Here is an 18,802-nt window from a genome sequence, read left to right on the forward strand (position 1 = left end):
GGCTGTATAAATCACATTTTGGATATATATATATTTTTCCTTTAACTATAAATGTACAATATATAGTCCATGTGGATATACATATGCCTCATAAAAATCTACAACAAGATTTGTTCTTAAAAATTCTGTGGAAATATATATATTTTTTTATTTTTCGTTCGTATATTAAAACTGAATCTGATATGCCATAATATAAAAAAAGATATTTCCATATCGCGTATTTTAATATCACACGAGCTAACATGGAAGATGTGGAGAAAAAAAGTAAGTATAAAAGTCACGAACATTTCTGCAAAAAGAAAAAAAAATTTCAAGGTACATCAACTTTTGAAAATTTGCCAAGTCATTAAATGCCTTAGAGACGTTAATTTTTAGGTAGCTTATCCAAGAAAATTCATAAAAATACCACGAAAATGCTGCTTTTTAAGGGAGACATTTCTTAAAATTTTTAGAAAAATAAGTCAGTTAATGATCCCGAGCAACACAAATGAAGAAGGCTCCGCCGCTGTGCTTTTAAGGCTCCGTTAAACCTCCTCCATTTGACGTCAACATAGCTACCAGAAATAAGAGGCTTCCATTTTGCGTTAATTAAATAGGTTTAACGAAGCCTTCTTCTTTTGTACCGCTCGGGAACATAGATACAGAAAATAATTGAGGGTTAAAATTGAAAGCTTTCATCTGTAAATTTGCTTAAAATATCCCACTTACACCAATGATACATTCAACAATACCAAAACTACATATCGAAATGTTTGCTTTCGTCCATTATTAGATACACTGCTAAAAGTTTCGTCAATTTATTATTCGCTAGCTGTAAACTTCAATTGTGATCCACGGCCTCCCTCAGGTGTTCTTCTTAGGTTCATATTCCATAATTCCGAGCCATATAGTGCCAATAAGCGTATCTAAATTTTTCATCGTCCATAAAAAATCTTCAAATCTACTCATCAAAGCACCCAAAACGCATGAACATACTCCTAAATTTTCGTGCACAAAAAACCGCACCAAAAAAATTGGCGAGATTTACTAATGTAAAAATAAAAATTCATCGCACCTGCGAATGTGTGTGCGAGAATCGGCTTGTGTGTGTTTGCTGCTCTGTGCATGTTTTGAATGAAATTAACTAATTTCTCTGCTTGTTTGCTGAATTCTGTATTTAATTGAATTTGGCTTCTTTTTCTCTCTTCGCTCATCGCCTTCAATATATTGTGTTGAGCTCTGAAAGATTCTAGGAATAGAAATATGCAATTCACACCTTTTTTAGTGGAAATGAAGCAATTGAGAGAAACATTTCTATTTTCAAATCATTCATTGCCAACCAAAAACGATGAGCCGATGGCATAGATGAGCCATTTAATTATGGTAGGCAGAAAGGCGTAAAAAATTAAAAATTTTAGATGTGAGATGCAAAAAGAAGCTGCAATATTTGAATTGGAATAATAATTTGTCATCCAGTCTACATATTAAACGATTCCACATGTGCCATTACGTGACATCTTGCAAATTATTACGAATTGATAGTGTGGTGTATTTAATGCCAAATGATGTTGTAGTCATTTTTTTGCACTGTTGTCATTGACATCATCATCGATAGATTTCTGTAAACTTTTTTTGTTGTTCGTGTTTCTTTTCTTTTCAAATAAAAACTGCAAATGCTTGAAGCATAAAAAGAAAAAAATAGCAACAAGAAGCATCGCGTAAACCATGAGAAAATGTAATCAGCAAAAAAATATGAATTTTATACAATTGAGATATTGATGAAGATGAGCTCAAGTATGAGAAAGTTTTTTAGCTATTCATCAATTTTTTTTGTGTGCACATTTTGTTGTTTTTAATATTATCGTCATACCCATAAAAAAGAAAGATTTCGAATAATAATAATAGAGATGTGGATCGAACATGCATGAACATTATAGATGTTGTTGAAATCTCTTCAATTTTGAATTGATGAAAGTTGGAAAAAAATGTATTTAAAGCGTCGATCTGCAATAATTTTCTTACATTAAGGTTTATGCTGACAATTTAGTGTCATCATCTACAGAAAATAATTGAGAAATTGTATAAAGGATCGATAATTCAAATTACTGTAAAATATGAAACTGATAGTGGTAATCATAAAAGTTTTTAGGATCACAATATATCTACATGTATTTCTTGGTTTACGTGTAACTTCATGAAAACTACAAGATCCACTGATAGTAACAGTACCATCCGAGACTACCCAGAATAGGCACTAGACTGACTTGATCTGTGATTTAGTGCTTGGCTATTCGGATATATCTTAAGTGTAAGAAGTTGTCCAGATGAATCTTTTAAACTTGTCAACAGAAGCTTTGAAAGAATAAAATAAGGAATCCATGAGAATCATCATGAACAATATTCTGGACGGTATCCCAAGTTATCCTTAAATATCCCTTAATTTTTGTCATACATCCACGAGCAACACAAATGAAGAATACTTCGCTATGGTACACTTATAGCTCCGCTAAACCTCTTTTATTAACGCCAAATGGAAGTTGATTATTTTTAATAGCCATATGACCATAAAATGTCTAAAACTATATAGTTTCTGCACCTGAAAAATTCTTAAACATATGCAAATTAAGTAATTTATACCTCCATAGATTCTTTATTTCAGTGATTCATGCATTTATACATTAAGTCAGAATAATGCTCAGAGCATATGAATCAGCATTTTTCTCGATTTCAATCGTGTATATAAAGCTTTTCACATTGAAAATCCGATAATCATAAATATTAAGATTATTTATTCAACACAATCTACGATAACTTTGTAGGCAAACTATATTCTCACATCAAAAAATGTGATTTGGTCACTGATGTGGATAAGATATGTAGATAATAAGTAATACCAGCAAAAGTACAATCACTTCAACACTCTGTCAATAATTTTCATGTACCGTGTCATTAAATAATCAAAGGGCTTAAAATATGTACAACATTGCATCATTTTCACATAAGTATAGCCGGCGATTTTCTCGGAACTGATAATATTAATTTAATAGAACGTATCAACATGTTTATCATGTTTACAGATACCCAAATTAAATAAATTTATTGACAGCTTTATCGTCTTACATAAATTTTTCAAAATCATTTCTTAATAACTGGTAGGACATTTTCATAATTTTGTCATTCATAATCAATTTATTTGATTTTGAAATAAAATAACTTTCAGGTTTTAGCAAAAAAAAGTGTTGAGTTGAAAAAATGTGTTGTTTGAGGTTTGTCTGCCGCTTGTCTAGGCTTCAAGATTTGCATTTTAGTTGCTGATAAAAAAATCTCGGAAAGCAAATGATGATTAAATGGCTGAAAATCTGACACCAGGTCGACTAAACTCTGGCCTGGAGCTGAATTTGATCGAATCTGACAAGTTGTCCTGGGGTCAGATTGTCGATCATTAGATAGAATTGAAGACGATATTGAAGACAGACTTTGAAAAAATTGAAAGAAAATCACACAATTTTTATTAAATTACGCAGCTAACTGCAAATGTCATGAAGTTTAAAAACAACTCAGCCATTTCTACTTGAAAAATGTCATCATTACCCCAAATAACAATATTTTTAACAATAAACCAAACATCATTAAAATAATTTTCATTCAAGCATCCACACTTAATTATTTCTCATGTATTTTTGTACAAAAATAAAAACATTTCAATATCAATGGCAAAAATACTGCAATTTCTTTCCGGATATCCTCTTATAAATATGCCGCAAGTTCGGTACGTTTCTTTGAAAATAAGATCAATAAGTAATTGGAATTGCAATTCCATTTCTTTTAAATTTAATTTTCAAGCATTAAAGCATTAAAAGAATTAGTTTCAGATATTGATACGGTAAGTCACGCACATAATGTACGTATAGTACAACGAACCTTAAAGAGATTAAAATGAGCTCATGCAAGTTTCTTAACGAAAATTTTAGGGAACTGAATATCATTAATAAGGGAATTTTCATTCATGCTTGTTTCTTTTGTAATCAATTCCAGGCCATGTCTAATTTTAGAAGCTTTTTGTCTATTTTACTGTTTTAGTTATGAAGCTCGGGTCGAGTATTGGGTTCAATTTTAAGGTTTAGGCACATAATATGTCTCCATTGCTAGCAATACAAGAATATGCTAGCTTCTGGATGATGTTTAGGCGCACTAATTGTAACTGGGTACATTGTAAGGGACATCAGGTCTTGTGACGTCCTCGAGTCCTTACAATTTGCAAAGCTTTCATGTGGTTTGAATTCTGCTATAAAATCTAGGTCTAAAGGGTGTGGTACAATGCATTTTTAATCTGTCTGCAGATCATAACTCTGGGCAATTGAAACATTATAAACTGTAATAAATAAATCCTTGAATCTCAATTTAGAATAAATAAATAATCCAAAATCATTAAACTATCGCCTTAAAAATTATCTAATCAATATCACATAAAAGTCTGACAAAATTTATCCAAATATTGTATCGAAAAGGTAATTTTATGTGTAAATTAAAAAGAAATGAATATCATGTCATTCAGAAGTGAGAGAGATGTAAAAATACCAGACTGTTACGTAACATCTCAAAAAATATAATATATAGGTATATATGTACGAAAAAAAAAATATTTCGATCATGTAAAAAAATGTTTCCGAATACAGAAAAGAAATCAACGAAAAAACGAAAGAAAAGAAAAAAATTTATGGCACTTTCTTAATAGTGACGTTATAATCGATTGTTAGGCATACATATGGAGCACAGAGCAGATAGTCATGCAGGTAAGACAAGGAGGGGAATGAACAAACAAGTTATTTTTTATTTTTTGCCTTGCATATTATGAAAACTTCAAGTACATACGGACACACACATTATAGTAGCAATAACCAGCAATAACATATATACGAAAACAGTGCGACGTAAAGAGAAATGTGAATTCGTAAAAATACTTCCTGCAAATTGGCATTGAATAATATACGAAAAAATGTATTTATTACATATATCGCTTAATGCATAGAAAATTATGGTTTTCATTTACAGCCTTTCTTCTTGTTCGATCTGAATATGTATGAAAAAAATAATAAAAAAAGAAATGAAAAGAAATAAAAGTATATAATATCAAATGAGAGGGTTTTGGCACTTCAATCTCACTCATGCTACATGAATGCATACATAATATCCACCAATTGTCAATTTTCTCTTATTTCAGGCTTCTTGTTATTTATTTTTACATTTTTTTAAATTAACTGGATAAAAGAAATCAATGATGGTGGGTGGACAGGGCGCATTTCTATGCTGTATTTGCTATTTTCAAATTTTAATTGTCGTTTAGATTGTTGCTCAATATATTTATTCCCGAGTGAAACATACTTCGATTAACAACCTTATACCTACCCGAGTGGAACAGGCTTCGATTAGCAACCTTATACCTACCTAAATGGGCAAAAATAGAAAATACAAATTTAGTTTATGGCTCCCTTAAGGCACACTGGGACCAGCTGGGTAAAGAAAGGCCGAAAATTCACCTCCAGGCCAACGTGATACTATGACAAACGTCTCAGGCCAGGTCCGATAAGATCCGATGGCCTGATTGTTGAGCAAAAATGCGCTTAAAACCCTCGATAGCACGAGGATTTTCAACATTTTTTAGCATAGTTTAACCAAAAATTCTATTAAGTTGCATACTTTGAAATATCACTAAGTATTTGGCAATAGACTCTGCAGAATTACCTATTAAAAAACCTTGACAGGAACTATCTAGCCTAATCTATTTGTACAAAAATAATAAGAAAGTTTGACCTAAAGAAATTGGCAAGCATTCCATCTTACATTCAAGAGAAACTTCACGGTTGTTAGGCAAGTAATTCATCAATCAGGCAGACAGTCTGTAAATTAAATAATACGAAACATCTACGCAATTAATCACCATCGCAACCAGCCACCTAAAGCGATTAAAGACACCAATTTGCATTACAGAAAAAACTGTGCTGTTAAAATCAACATTGATTGTATAAATATTAATACATTTCCATTAAATGGGATGGAATTTAATAATATTATTTAAAGAAATGAGTGAAAAATGTACAAAAAACCGTCCCATAATGGAAGGAATTAAATTCATTTGATTATTCAATGAGTGAAGTGAGTTGCTGAAATTGAATGAGAGATACAAGTCAGATACATAGTTATATTGAATATTTGTAATATCTTGTCAGCGATCTTTATGGATATACCGTACCAACTTTCTGATTGCAAATTTTTCCAAGCCCACTTATTAGCTTTTGATTCATCAAAATGTGATAATTAATTTACGTTAAAGATCAATGACTTTCCAATCATGCTGAAAAAAAAAAGAATTGCAAAACGGATTTTTTTTGTATGCTTTTTTATTTCTATTGACCATAGCGGATTTTAATGTGTTTACCCATTAATTTTTCTCTAATTTTTTGTCTCCGTAACTGATCATTAAAAGAAAATCAAACATAAATTTTGAATTATTGCAGCAGAAGCAATTTTTAAGCCGGAAATGAAATTTTGATGGTTTGTAAAAAATGTTTTATTTAACGAATAATTCGAATTTAATTAAATAATTAGTTAAGGCAGTCATGTTGGCTGTCAAATTTTTGAAATAATTTCACCATAAAGCATCTTATTAATTCTTAACTCAAAAGTCATCAACGTATGCTTTCCTAACAAACAGTGAGAATGCTTATGTCTTAGGATGCGTTGAGAATGTGCTCTTTACTATGCTCACATTAGTGGGTATAGTCTTTGCATTTTAGAGCTTACAAATATTTTCCAAATAAAATTTGCTAGAGCTTACCCAAATGGAATCGATTAATCGATCAAAAATTCGGCACCATGTCGGGGTGACTCTGATTTTATTCGGCTTATATCTGTCACCATGCCATAGTCACGTCGACCTGATCCCGGATTTCGGATCGATTATCCTACTCGTGTTATTCAAGTAACTTATATAATTGCTTTAAAGTTTAATCTACGAAATTCCAGTTTAAATGAGTAAACAACACATTGCAGACCTAAACATATGCAGATTAAAACATTATGTCATAACACCATATTTTATTAAAAATTGATCTAGAAAATATTTATATCCATTACTCAGTTTCAAGAATTTTTCTTTGTAAGAGGTGAATGAATCAGAGTTGTTTTGAAGGCTAAACAATGCTGTAATTATAATGACGTAATGCTTTCAGTCATTTCTGTTGCCTGTAAATATTATTTCTATGTTTTTTGACTTTCGGTACCCTAAGTGAATCTATTTCATTTTTCTTTGGTTGTTTATTTATAGAAATAAAAGATGATGATTTTTGGATGAGATCAACGACCATAAAATGTCATCATGAAAACCAATCAAACCATCGCTGCAGCTTATTCTCTAATTTGTTTATCATATAAATTGATTTTTTTTATATTTAACACAAGGTGACTTCATCAATGGACTTAAAGCGGCAACTTTAGCTAGTGAAACTAAAAATGTGATAATTTAATGAAACATCCAAATAACCTATATTTTTACTGATAATCAAATAAAAACGAAAGCACACATAACAATCAATTATGAATTAGTACAATGACTCAATATAACAAATCATTTACAAAAATATTAAATAACATGGAAGCATTTAGTAAATTTTAAAATGAACAAGATTACTGTAATTTTATTGAATTGTTTACTGCTGATGACTTGCTCAATATTCAATTTTAAATGCAGAGAAATTTTATATATTCGATCATCAACACCAATTGAAGGAGGCCCCAATCAATCAATTAATTAAACTGATATTTCAATTTTAAAAGTATTTAATTGTTGAAATCTGAGAGATTTATTGTTATGATGAATAAGTTACAGTTTTTAAGTGGAGATTGAAGCATTCATGAAATAATATCATTCGGTAATATTTAAATAAATTTTTAAACAATTTCTGAAAACCCAAGGATCTAGCCAATTATTGACTTTCAGAGACGAAATTGTCTGCAGCTCTCTTTTTAATAAATATTTACATTCAAAGACAGATCATTTTGAGGGTTCAGTTAGAATCCAAAATCCACCCTCAGGCCAATATGACTTTGGCTTGGTGTCAGATTCGACACCAGGATCGAACCAACTTGTGATATCCGAATGCAGTAAGCCAGTAGAACAACGGCACGTCTCAGTCTTATCTAAAAATCTAAAAATGTAAAAATATCGAATTTTTATAAGTTTTTTGAAAATTTTTCGCGGTTCACCTAAGATTTTCGCAACCACCGTGCACAGAATGCTCACTAATGCAGTAAACTGCAGATCATTATCACGTTTCCAATCTCATACCTTATTGATTTCAATTAAAATGTTTAAAACATTTATTCATCATAGTCGAACAACAATAATCAATAGTCACGGATGTATACCCTTAATTACAAAGAAAGGGATTAAATTGTTATTAATTTGTTACAAATTAGATGAGGCAATATGACAATGTAATTAGTAAGGGATTTCAAAATGCTTCATCGAATAGCTTAAAAAAATTTTCTTTTGTTTTCTTCGAAACTTTTTTTCATGAATGAATAGAGACATTAAATAACCCTTAAAAATTGTTTTGTGACTCTTTTTGTGCCTATAAAGTTGTAATAATTTTTGGTCATTGAAATTTGTCAATCATTAATTTTCTCTAATTAATCCGTATTTCTCTTTTTATTGATGATTAAACTTTTTGGTTTTTACAGCTTACTAATACTTTACATCTATAACGTCAACACATGCAATATGGTTTACGGTTCGTGAGTCTTAAATTTTGCTTAAAAAATTTGATAATCATGGTTAATTTATCGCCTTGTATCACGTTTCTTCATTAATCTTCTCGTCGTTACCAATTGAGTTATTGATATAAAATTAATGCTTAAATTTGAATAATTTTGTAAGATCAGATGTGAAAGGTCAAGATTGGTCGCTATTAGCGATAAATTGCTTGCATTTGGGGGGATTATTCTCGGATTAATTTTCACCAGATTTGGGAACTTAACGGTTATGATATCAGTTATCGCAACTTAATTTAAATAAACCACAGAGTATTGATGGTTTATGTCAGTGGTGGACAACCTTTTATTTTTCGCGGCACACCTTGGTGGTAATTATCGACTGACGGTTCATTCCATATGGTTCATGGCATTTTTAAAAAAAATTTTTGGCGGCACACAGGATGACAACCACTGGAGATTGCCGCAGGCATCATGTGCTTTTAAATTGTTTAGTAATTGACATATCAGATGACCTCAAACAAATTGTTGTTTTAAGATTTTACCTCCTTAAATTTTAATGTCAAATCTACCCAAAAATTCAATATCCTGGATACATTCAATTGCATGCCTAAAAAGTCAAGACATTTAAGGCAAATAAAAAATTTACAAACTTTCAGCAACAGTAATAATATTTTTTTTAAAAGCATTGTCTTTTCCTTTCAGTAGCGTGTAGAAATGCTTTAATGTCACGGCTTTTAAAAGCCAGAAACTTGAGCTTTCATTTGAACTATAAAAATGAATTTTAACGCTATTTAATCGCATGAATAATACTTAAATATTTGTATGTGATCATTGTGTAAAGAAATTCCGTTGAACAACATATGCAGGAAATGTAGAATAATTATGTGTGAAATTTATTTTTTCTTTTGATTGTTTAAGATTAAAAAATTAGTTTAATAGTGTCGGTTATTTGTCTTTGGATCATTTAATGTCGAAAAAAAGGGAATTTTAATAGATTGTGTCTATTTTGGTAAAAAGTTGTTTCACTGAGTAATTGATTTAAAAACATTTAAGGAAGGCTAACGACGTAAAAATGAACAAAAATCTGGCCCGAGGGTGATTTTAATCTAGCCTGAGTGACTCAACCTTAGTGCCTTGGTCACAGATTTTGATCATTTTTGCGTCATGTGCTTTCCGGAGATCATATTTATTTTGCAACCAGAATTTGCTTATCTATTTGCCTTCTGGAATCATGCAACAATTTGGAGCCTAGGTTGTTACAATAGGGTTTTCATCTGGCTCTATTGCTGATCACATCATAGAGCTTGTAGAGTATTGTTATCTATTTTTAATAGGGTGCCTCTTTCCGTGTGAATTCCAACCAAGAGCGGTACCACTTTCGACACTTTCTTTAATGTTTCGTTTTCGAAGTCTGTGACCTATCCAGCCATACTTTAGCTTGAGTACTTCCCGATTAAAATCAGAGTTTGCTTCATAAAGCTCCTAAATATCAGTTCAATTATCACAAAATAAACAATTCCGCTAAAGCTCTGATTAAAAAAATTATTAAGCGACATGCTACTCATGCAAATACATTGAGAGGAAGAATCATCAAGTTTTATGTTCGTTATTCATTACATCCAATAAAAAATTTAAGCTGCTGATTTAATTTTTCCCCGTTTTCCTTTCATTCATTAATATTCACAATTAGTCCAAAAAGAAAGGTCTGCTGAAGGTAATTAACTTGTTTATTATTACCTCGTTATATTAAATAAAACCAAAAATGTATGAAAAAAGTGTCAATAAAATGTCGAAATATGAATTTTAATAATCCACATACTTTTACTTGCTTACTGAATTCATGTTGACCGTGAACTTATTTTATTTTTAAAAAGCTTATCAGTACAGCATATGTGTGCTTATATTTGAGCAACTGACATTCGCACAATTTGTGTTGTGCGTTGCTAATGCTTCTTTTCCTTATTTTTGCTGGGCAAAATTATCATGCACTTGACATTATTAATAAAACCTGTTGTGAAATTTATACTTTCATGGCTGCAATATGACATATGTAAATTAGGTTGCAAATTCGAAAATTTAATACCAAAGATATACATGTGTGGCAATTTTTTATATAAAGATAATCTTTATATGGTTTTGAATCTTATTAGTGCTTTAAATTACAGAATATCTTTGTTAGGGTACAAATCTGAGCTGACATGCAGGTAGAAATAATAGGCAAAAGTCTACTGAATCACGGCTTCTGCAAGTTGCCGTCTTCAGGTATAGTATATCTTGAGTATACCAAGATTCAGGAGCCTTTACATACATATAGTACACCAGTAGTATAGTATACCTTCGAAAGGTTTAAAGTGACAACCTGCAGAAGGGGTCACCTACAGAATGCAAACTGATAATCCGCAAACACCGGTTTTTGCTAATTCTGCTATGTAGAGGAATTTCAAGGACTTTTTTAAAGAAAACATTTGTCATTTTAAATCTGTTACTAAGTTGTTTAGTTTAAATATCAGTAACAATCAAATCAATAAATTCTCATTAATATGACATTCCTAACTAATTAGAGTCAATGATCTTGAATTAATCCAAACCAAAATTTATTTCATTATCATAATATGCAGACAATTTAAGTTCACAACTGTAAATAACTTTTTTTTCCCAACAATTAAATTCTATTGTCTAAAATAATAATTTTGTCAATCTAATCGATGACCATTTTTATCAAATTAATTAATTTTCAATGACTGTCCATATAATTTGATTTGTGAAGTAAATAATGGAGCAAATGAATTCGCAAAATAATTAAAAACATAGTCTATAAAAGAACTAGCTTTAAGAATTAAGATGATATCCTTTTTAAAATTGCTCCAGTTTCCTTCTTTATAACATTAAAAACCTTTACGATGCAATTACGCTTATTAAAATTAATTAATTTGCTTTAATCTTAAATATAATATCTTTGCAAATTGTCAGCAATTAAGCCATAAAAATTTTTGTGTTCTTTTTTCATTTTATTCATTATCAATAAAAGTAATTGAATGAATTTCATCCACGTATGCAATGCAGTTATTCCATTGAAATAATTTCACAATTTATGTGCATATGAACAATATGGTTAACCTTGCCGGCTGCATGTTTGCCGCTTCCGGTAATTATGCGAAATGTGAAATATATAAACGAATATTTTTATGCTGAATTCACAAAAGAAAGGTAAAACTGGTTGAAAACGGTGGATGTGATCGTACCTAATTTTTGTGACATAAGCGCATGAAGTTTAGGCTAGTTTTTAAAGGAAATGTGATGAAGTTGATATAAATGAGTTTTGAAGGATGAATTCAAAAGGTTTTTTTTTACCTAGTTTGTATGCATACCTTTAGAATCAGTGGTGGGTAACTTGTGTGTCGCAGCACACCTTGGTTGTAAGTTTCGACCAAAATTGCTCACATTATACGGTTCATAGCATTTTCAAGAATTTAGCTGCGTGCTAGTGTGCTACGGCACACAGGTGGATAACTACTGATTCAAATATAAAGCACAATTGTTGAATCAATTGAATCTAAAAATGTGAAGAGTATTAAGAATATAAAGGAAGGATTTTCTTAGAATAATACTCATTTAACACTCAAACATTGTTCCTACTTAAAAGCACTTCCTATTATCAACCCCTAGTATTTTCTACCTTCATCAATCTATTTTTGCACAAAAAAGACCTTCAATCTCACAACAATTCAACCCATCAGAAAATCAAGAATAAAAATAAACGACTCCACCTAATTTTTGCAAAACCTGCGTCAAGTAAAATGTTGACAAAAATATGAAGCTAAAAAAGTTGTGAAGGCACACGAGTTTGTGTGCCACACATGCTGAGAAATGAAATGAGTTTGGAAGGAGAAAATAAAAACAAATAAAAAATTCAACATCAAGTGTGATGAAACTTAGCTCACATTATATAACTGTCGAGTGTCATCTTATGTGCCGCTTTAAGTATAGCAATCACATTCGATACGAGTAGAAAAAAAAAATCGTTAATGTCAAATGTATAAAAGTTAATTGATGTTTGTACTCTTTTCACTTTCTTACTTTTTTTTTAGCAAAAAAATGGAATAAAGTCAATTTTTCGACAACCATTAAGAAATTGATGATAATGATGCTCTTACATATGCTTTCTGTTCTGCTTTACATTGATTGATTTTGAATTTCTTTTCGCTTTTCATTGCATTTGATATGACAAAATATTTAGCATGCTTACTTACGTTTATTGCTAAATATATTGTTGTTGAAAAAGAGAGTTTGGTACTAGTTATGGCTGACTGACTGACAAGGTTTTTAGCCGAGCCTTACATTTTATGTACTCCGAATCGATCCCCAAACAGACACAAATGGAAAAGATACCACCAAATCTATCCAATTAAAATCAAATGAAATTCGCCTCCACGTGGATGCCATATGACAGCCATTTTAACAATAAAAGAATCTTCAATGGAAGCTCCGTGATTGAGCCTTCTTTATTTAAGTTGCTTGGGTCTAAACATCTGTGTTCCATGCAAAATATATAAATTAAGTTTAAAAATTAAAATATTCACAATTTGAAAATGCGCATCATGTAAATCCTCAACATTACTCTTACTTTTTTCACTGAAGAATAGAATATTTGATTTAATTCCTTTAAATTACACATTTTTCATATCATGATTTTCTTTCACATTTGACTTTTCATTTCAGTTCATTTGATTTTTGATTTTAATTTCATTTTATCAAATGATGGAACAAAAAATCATTCAATGTGATAGATTCGAGAGGGGAACATTGTTCGAGGGTTTTGTCCCGAACGACATACACTACACAGGGGATTCGCAACGGAACTTTTAAGGCTCTGCTAAACCGTTTTTATCAACAAATTAAATGGTCTAATCATTGTGGATGTCATATTGACGCCAAACGGAGGAGGATTCCGTTCGGTATCGCTCGGGTGTGAGGAGTACTTATGTAAATTTTAAGTAAAATGCAATGTCAATTTGATTATTCTTAGACTTTTTGGTAGGAATTTTAGTGGAAAAATCAGAAGAGATGGCTTGAAATATAATGGGTATGTAATGCATTTTGCATTATCGTGCTTAATAAGTCATGGAATCTTTGTCATGGAAATTCATAACTTTTAATGCATATTTTACCTTCTCAAGATCTAAATTTTTGACATTTTTGTTACATAAAATATATTCTCATACTTCAAGTTAAATACTAAATAACTTTACAAAAATCTCAACACTCCTTGAATAATTTATATTCATACACTTCAATAACAATAAATTATAATCTAAATTGAAAGGTGAGAAAATATAAAAAAATCTTTGCTTCTTTTTAAAAACTTTTGACACTCGAGAATTAATTTCACATTGATTTAAATTTTTTGAAGGCAAAAGCATTATTTGTTTCAATTTTTCAAATTAATCATGTGCCTGAGGCACAGAAAAAAAACAGAATTTATTTTTAAACAGTTCATTATGTCTATATATACCAATCTGCAAAATTGCCAAACTGACCGATATAAATACTTGAAGCTATACTCATACGTATGTATATTGTGCCTCTTGTTATATCAAGAAAAAAGGAGAACCCGAAAAAATTATTCATATGAATCACTCTAGTCCAGTGGTTTGCAACCTTTTATTTTTATACCATGAAGTTAAGCCTCGACCGGAACTGTTTACGGCATATGGTTCATGCTATTTTAAAGCTTATTGGGGATACAGTAGTGTATCACGGTATACAGGTTGTCCACCACTGCTGTAGTCCGTATTTTATTCAGTCAGTTTAACGGTTCAGCACGACCAAAGTCGTGAATATAATAGAGACCACAAATAATGTAGATATATTTGTATATGATTGAGCAAAAAAAGCAGTCAGAATGGTTGATTCATAATCTTTTAGCAATTCATTGTCACTCGACTATCCAGTTATAATTTATACCAATTGTTTTAACGCAAATTAATTACGTATGTATGTAATGTAAATGGATCAAGTCATGAGAGGGAAGGCAGGAGGTGGGGGAGCAAAGGAAGCAACAGAAAAAGTCACAAAGAACAAAAACAGTAAAGCAAGTAGAAGAAAGATTATGAATTCTTAACTAATAACTTGATTAATATCTGTTCTCGACTGTCTGAGTGTACATGCACAGTTGTTTTGTTAATTTGGAATATGCTACTACTTTTGTAAAAACTTTGGCTGGGTGAATGGCATGAGAGAAAAAGTTTTGGTTTGGTGATTATTATGTATGTATTTGTTAAGTTTTAATGAAACTTTATGCATAATATCCACCTAGCCATAGCACCTTAAGTTCTTAAAAGTATCCCAAATTCCAGTAAAACGTATGACAAGACTCATAAAATATTCTTATAACTGCCACCTGATTAACATTAATCCTTCCTGATTAGCCCTTAACACAACCTTCCGGTTTGTATCTGCTTTAAATTCACTACATCAATTCAATTTATCTAACCTAAATTGAATACAAAACTGCGCATAAATCTTTTATGCATGCCATTTAATTATCTTCCTTACGAATTTCTCATTTCTTCTTGGGAATCAAGACGGTCAAAAAAATATATTATATTATTATTATTGTACAATGAGTGTGGTTTGATATGAATAAAAAAAAGTTTTTGCAGTTAAACGGACATGATTTGAATGAGCAAATGACATACGAAATGCCATAATTAAGTGTCAACAAAGTATATATAAGAAGAAAAGATAGAATTGAGGGAATCGACTTATACGCATACAAATTATATGAAGAACACTAAAGAAATAATAAATAAGTTAAAGAGAAGCAAAAATGATAAAATAAAAGAAGCAAAACAAAATTTCGATGAATAGAATTAGAGTTGGACACGAGTTATGTAATGGACACATTCAATGCTTCTAATGGTGACGAAACTTAAATGGAAACAAATGGTGATATAAATTATAGATAAACGTTAGTTATGAGGAATTCAATTACTATGCAAATTTATTGCATAATACTGCAGGCCTGTGGGCAAAAAATGCAGATATGCAGCCTTGGATGAACTATAAGGTACAGAATACAACTACAGACCTATTCATCTAAAACACAGGAAATGCAGATCTGCGGTTCTTATCCAAATCCTAAAAAACAGTAAGTTCAAAAGAACAAATTTGTCAGTTAGATTTACAGACCGCCGATGTTTGATCTAAAATTCACTTTATTTGAAGTGTTGGACCCAAAAAAATGAAGTAGAAAATGATGGTAAGATTTTAAGCGGAATGACAGAAGGACAAATGAGGATAATTTTATTATTAATCGATAAAATCTAATCAACAAATAATTGGCATTGTTATTAGCCATTAGTATTAAAATGATCACTAAATATTTTGTATCCGTGTTATAGAATATGTAATTTCGAACAACCATACTCTCAAGATATTGGAAAGAAATTCTTTATTTATTCAAGACACGACTACAAAATTGCATGGACCAAATTAAACTTTATACCAAGAAATTACAAAAATTATTGAAAATCCACAAAAAGTTCTTCATTAAATATCTACTAAAATTTTGATCAATAGTAATAAAATGCAATAAAATTTACAACAAATACTTGAATTATTTGAATATACTTAGAAATACCCAATAAATTGAACTTTGCATTTACCACTTGGTTTAAAATTTCCATACAAATAGGAAGTTCTTCGACACTGTTGTCTTAAAAAACATTTCCAATATCACAATTTAAAGAAGATTCAAAAGAATTCATTCAAACAAGCATAGCAATATCTATGATTAAATTCTATACTTTGAGAGACAAGTAAAAGTAAATTGTTTGAGGTGTACTCAATAACTTTTGTAATCGATATTAGAGCAATATGCATTTCGTTTTAAAATCTCATCTTATCATACATAAGAAGCTTTTATTCTTGAAAAACCATTACTAATATAATTTGTCATGTTGTCTTTCTGTCTTCCCTCATGAAAGCCCCAAAGAAGCTCGGGCAACAGTTCAATGGAAATCTTCCCACCATGCTTGGTGGGGTATGGTTCTAGTATTTAATATTCATAAAGGATTTCAATGAGTATTAATATTTATTGGAAAGTATTTGCTCATTATAAATTTACAAGGAATTAATAATTGATATTGAAGAATATTTAAGATATGTCTGTAACTATTTATTTTGTGTTATTAATTTTAAAGGTATTCGAGAAATTTTAATCTTGTGATTTCTGATTATTTGAGGCGGAAGTTACAGAATAAACTCTTCATGCTCAAACAATATTTTTTTTTCGTCTTTCAAATAATTACTTTTAAAATAATTTTTGAAGAATTTTAAAAGAATCCATTTCATCAAAAAAAAAATCTTTGAATTTTCATTTACTAAACTTTCTTTTCCTTAATTTTCTTTTCCATTTTTGATCATCGAATTAATTAAAATTCAAATATTCTATTTTAAATGAAAATAATTTTTGCTTTCTTTGTGAGGAAAAAAAACCACAAAATTGTTCAACTCTTAATCCTTTTATCGTCTTTTCTCTTTCAAGTGAAAATAGAAAAAGAGAAAAAAAAATTCTTTTAAATGATGAAAAAGAAATTTGGGAAATTTTTAAGATGAAAATAAGATTATGTTTGAAGGTTGGTTTGTCTGTCTGCGATGAGTTTATCTCGCAGTACGCCTATTAGTTTGGAATTCTGATTTATATTATTTGTTAATTATTTAAAGCTAAAATACTATTTGTCGCAAATATAGATATAAAGTTTGAAGGACCAAGCCAATGTAGTCAGTTTCAGTTCGTATATCTAGCTAGTGGATACACATTTTGTGCAAAAGACCTCAAAACTGCACCCCACGCATGAACCTATCTTCGTAACTAGAACGGTAAAAAAAAGAGCTTCAAAAACCAGACATTGTCACAAATAACAACAAATTCATTTCCTCATACTTTCGGATAATAAAATGCGTTCCATTCATACATCACTCCACATCCATTCATCAATCTTCCCCTTTTGAAAATTTTAAATATGAAGAAAATCTTTTGAATAAAATTAAAACAAAGTCTGTTTATCTTAGCTTATACGATCATTGATGTAAGAAAAAAGGAATTTTCAGATGAGAAATGAAAATTATCTTTACGGGTGACTGAATTAAATATCTTAATGTTTCTTCATCTGCGATGTCTGGTCGAAGTAAATTTTTTTAAACAAAATTAATCAACGATGTTAAAATAATTCAACCAATAAGACCGTGTTTATAATTTTAAATCCACTTATTATATTTAAGCTCTTTTGCAGCACCTCCACATTCTCATCTCATTATCAGAATTTAATGTCAATTTTCATGATTTAATGCCGTTACCATGATTTTTTGGTTTTAATTTAAATTTACCCACAAAAAAAGGCCACGATGGCAAGAGAAAAATTGATAAAATTAAAAACTCTATCAAAATAAAATTGTTGAATTAATTTTTTGTTTTCAGTCATTTGAAAGCTGGTTTAGTTTAAATCCATATTTGTCATAACTATTTTTCTGTCTGAGAGGGAAGAATACATTATTGAGATGTTTTAGAATCATTTATTTTAACCGGAATTTAAACGGAAGCACACAAAGTTTGAGACCAAATATTTGCCTAATTCATTAGAAAACCAAATTCTGACTCCGAAGCTGACCAAATGTCAAGTGTATATCTTCTCGCAATAACCCTTGTTACTACTAAATGCATCGCTGGTGATCGAGCTTAGTGCCAGGATATATATTTGAAAAAATAGTTCAAAAGCTTATCCAAACCTTGCCTCAAGGGCATTCGGATGGCAATCCTACATCAATCTCCAAACCCAACATGTGCTAAGAAAGCAACAGAATTATGGAAACCATTAACAAAAATGAATCAAAAATACCAAAATAAATTTCAATTAGCATCAAAATTCCAAAGAAAATCCCACAAAAATTTGTCAGAAAAACAAATTCACCAAAAATAAAAATTCCATTTCGTTAAATTGTATCATCAAAATGCCAATTTAATATATAATTAGCTTCTTTCCTTTTAAAA

The sequence above is a fragment of the Chironomus tepperi genome, unplaced genomic scaffold, assembly GCF_022539635.2.
Source record: "Chironomus tepperi strain 1889 unplaced genomic scaffold, CSIRO-AGI_Ctep_v1 contig_128, whole genome shotgun sequence".
NCBI classification, from domain to species: domain Eukaryota; kingdom Metazoa; phylum Arthropoda; class Insecta; order Diptera; family Chironomidae; genus Chironomus; species Chironomus tepperi.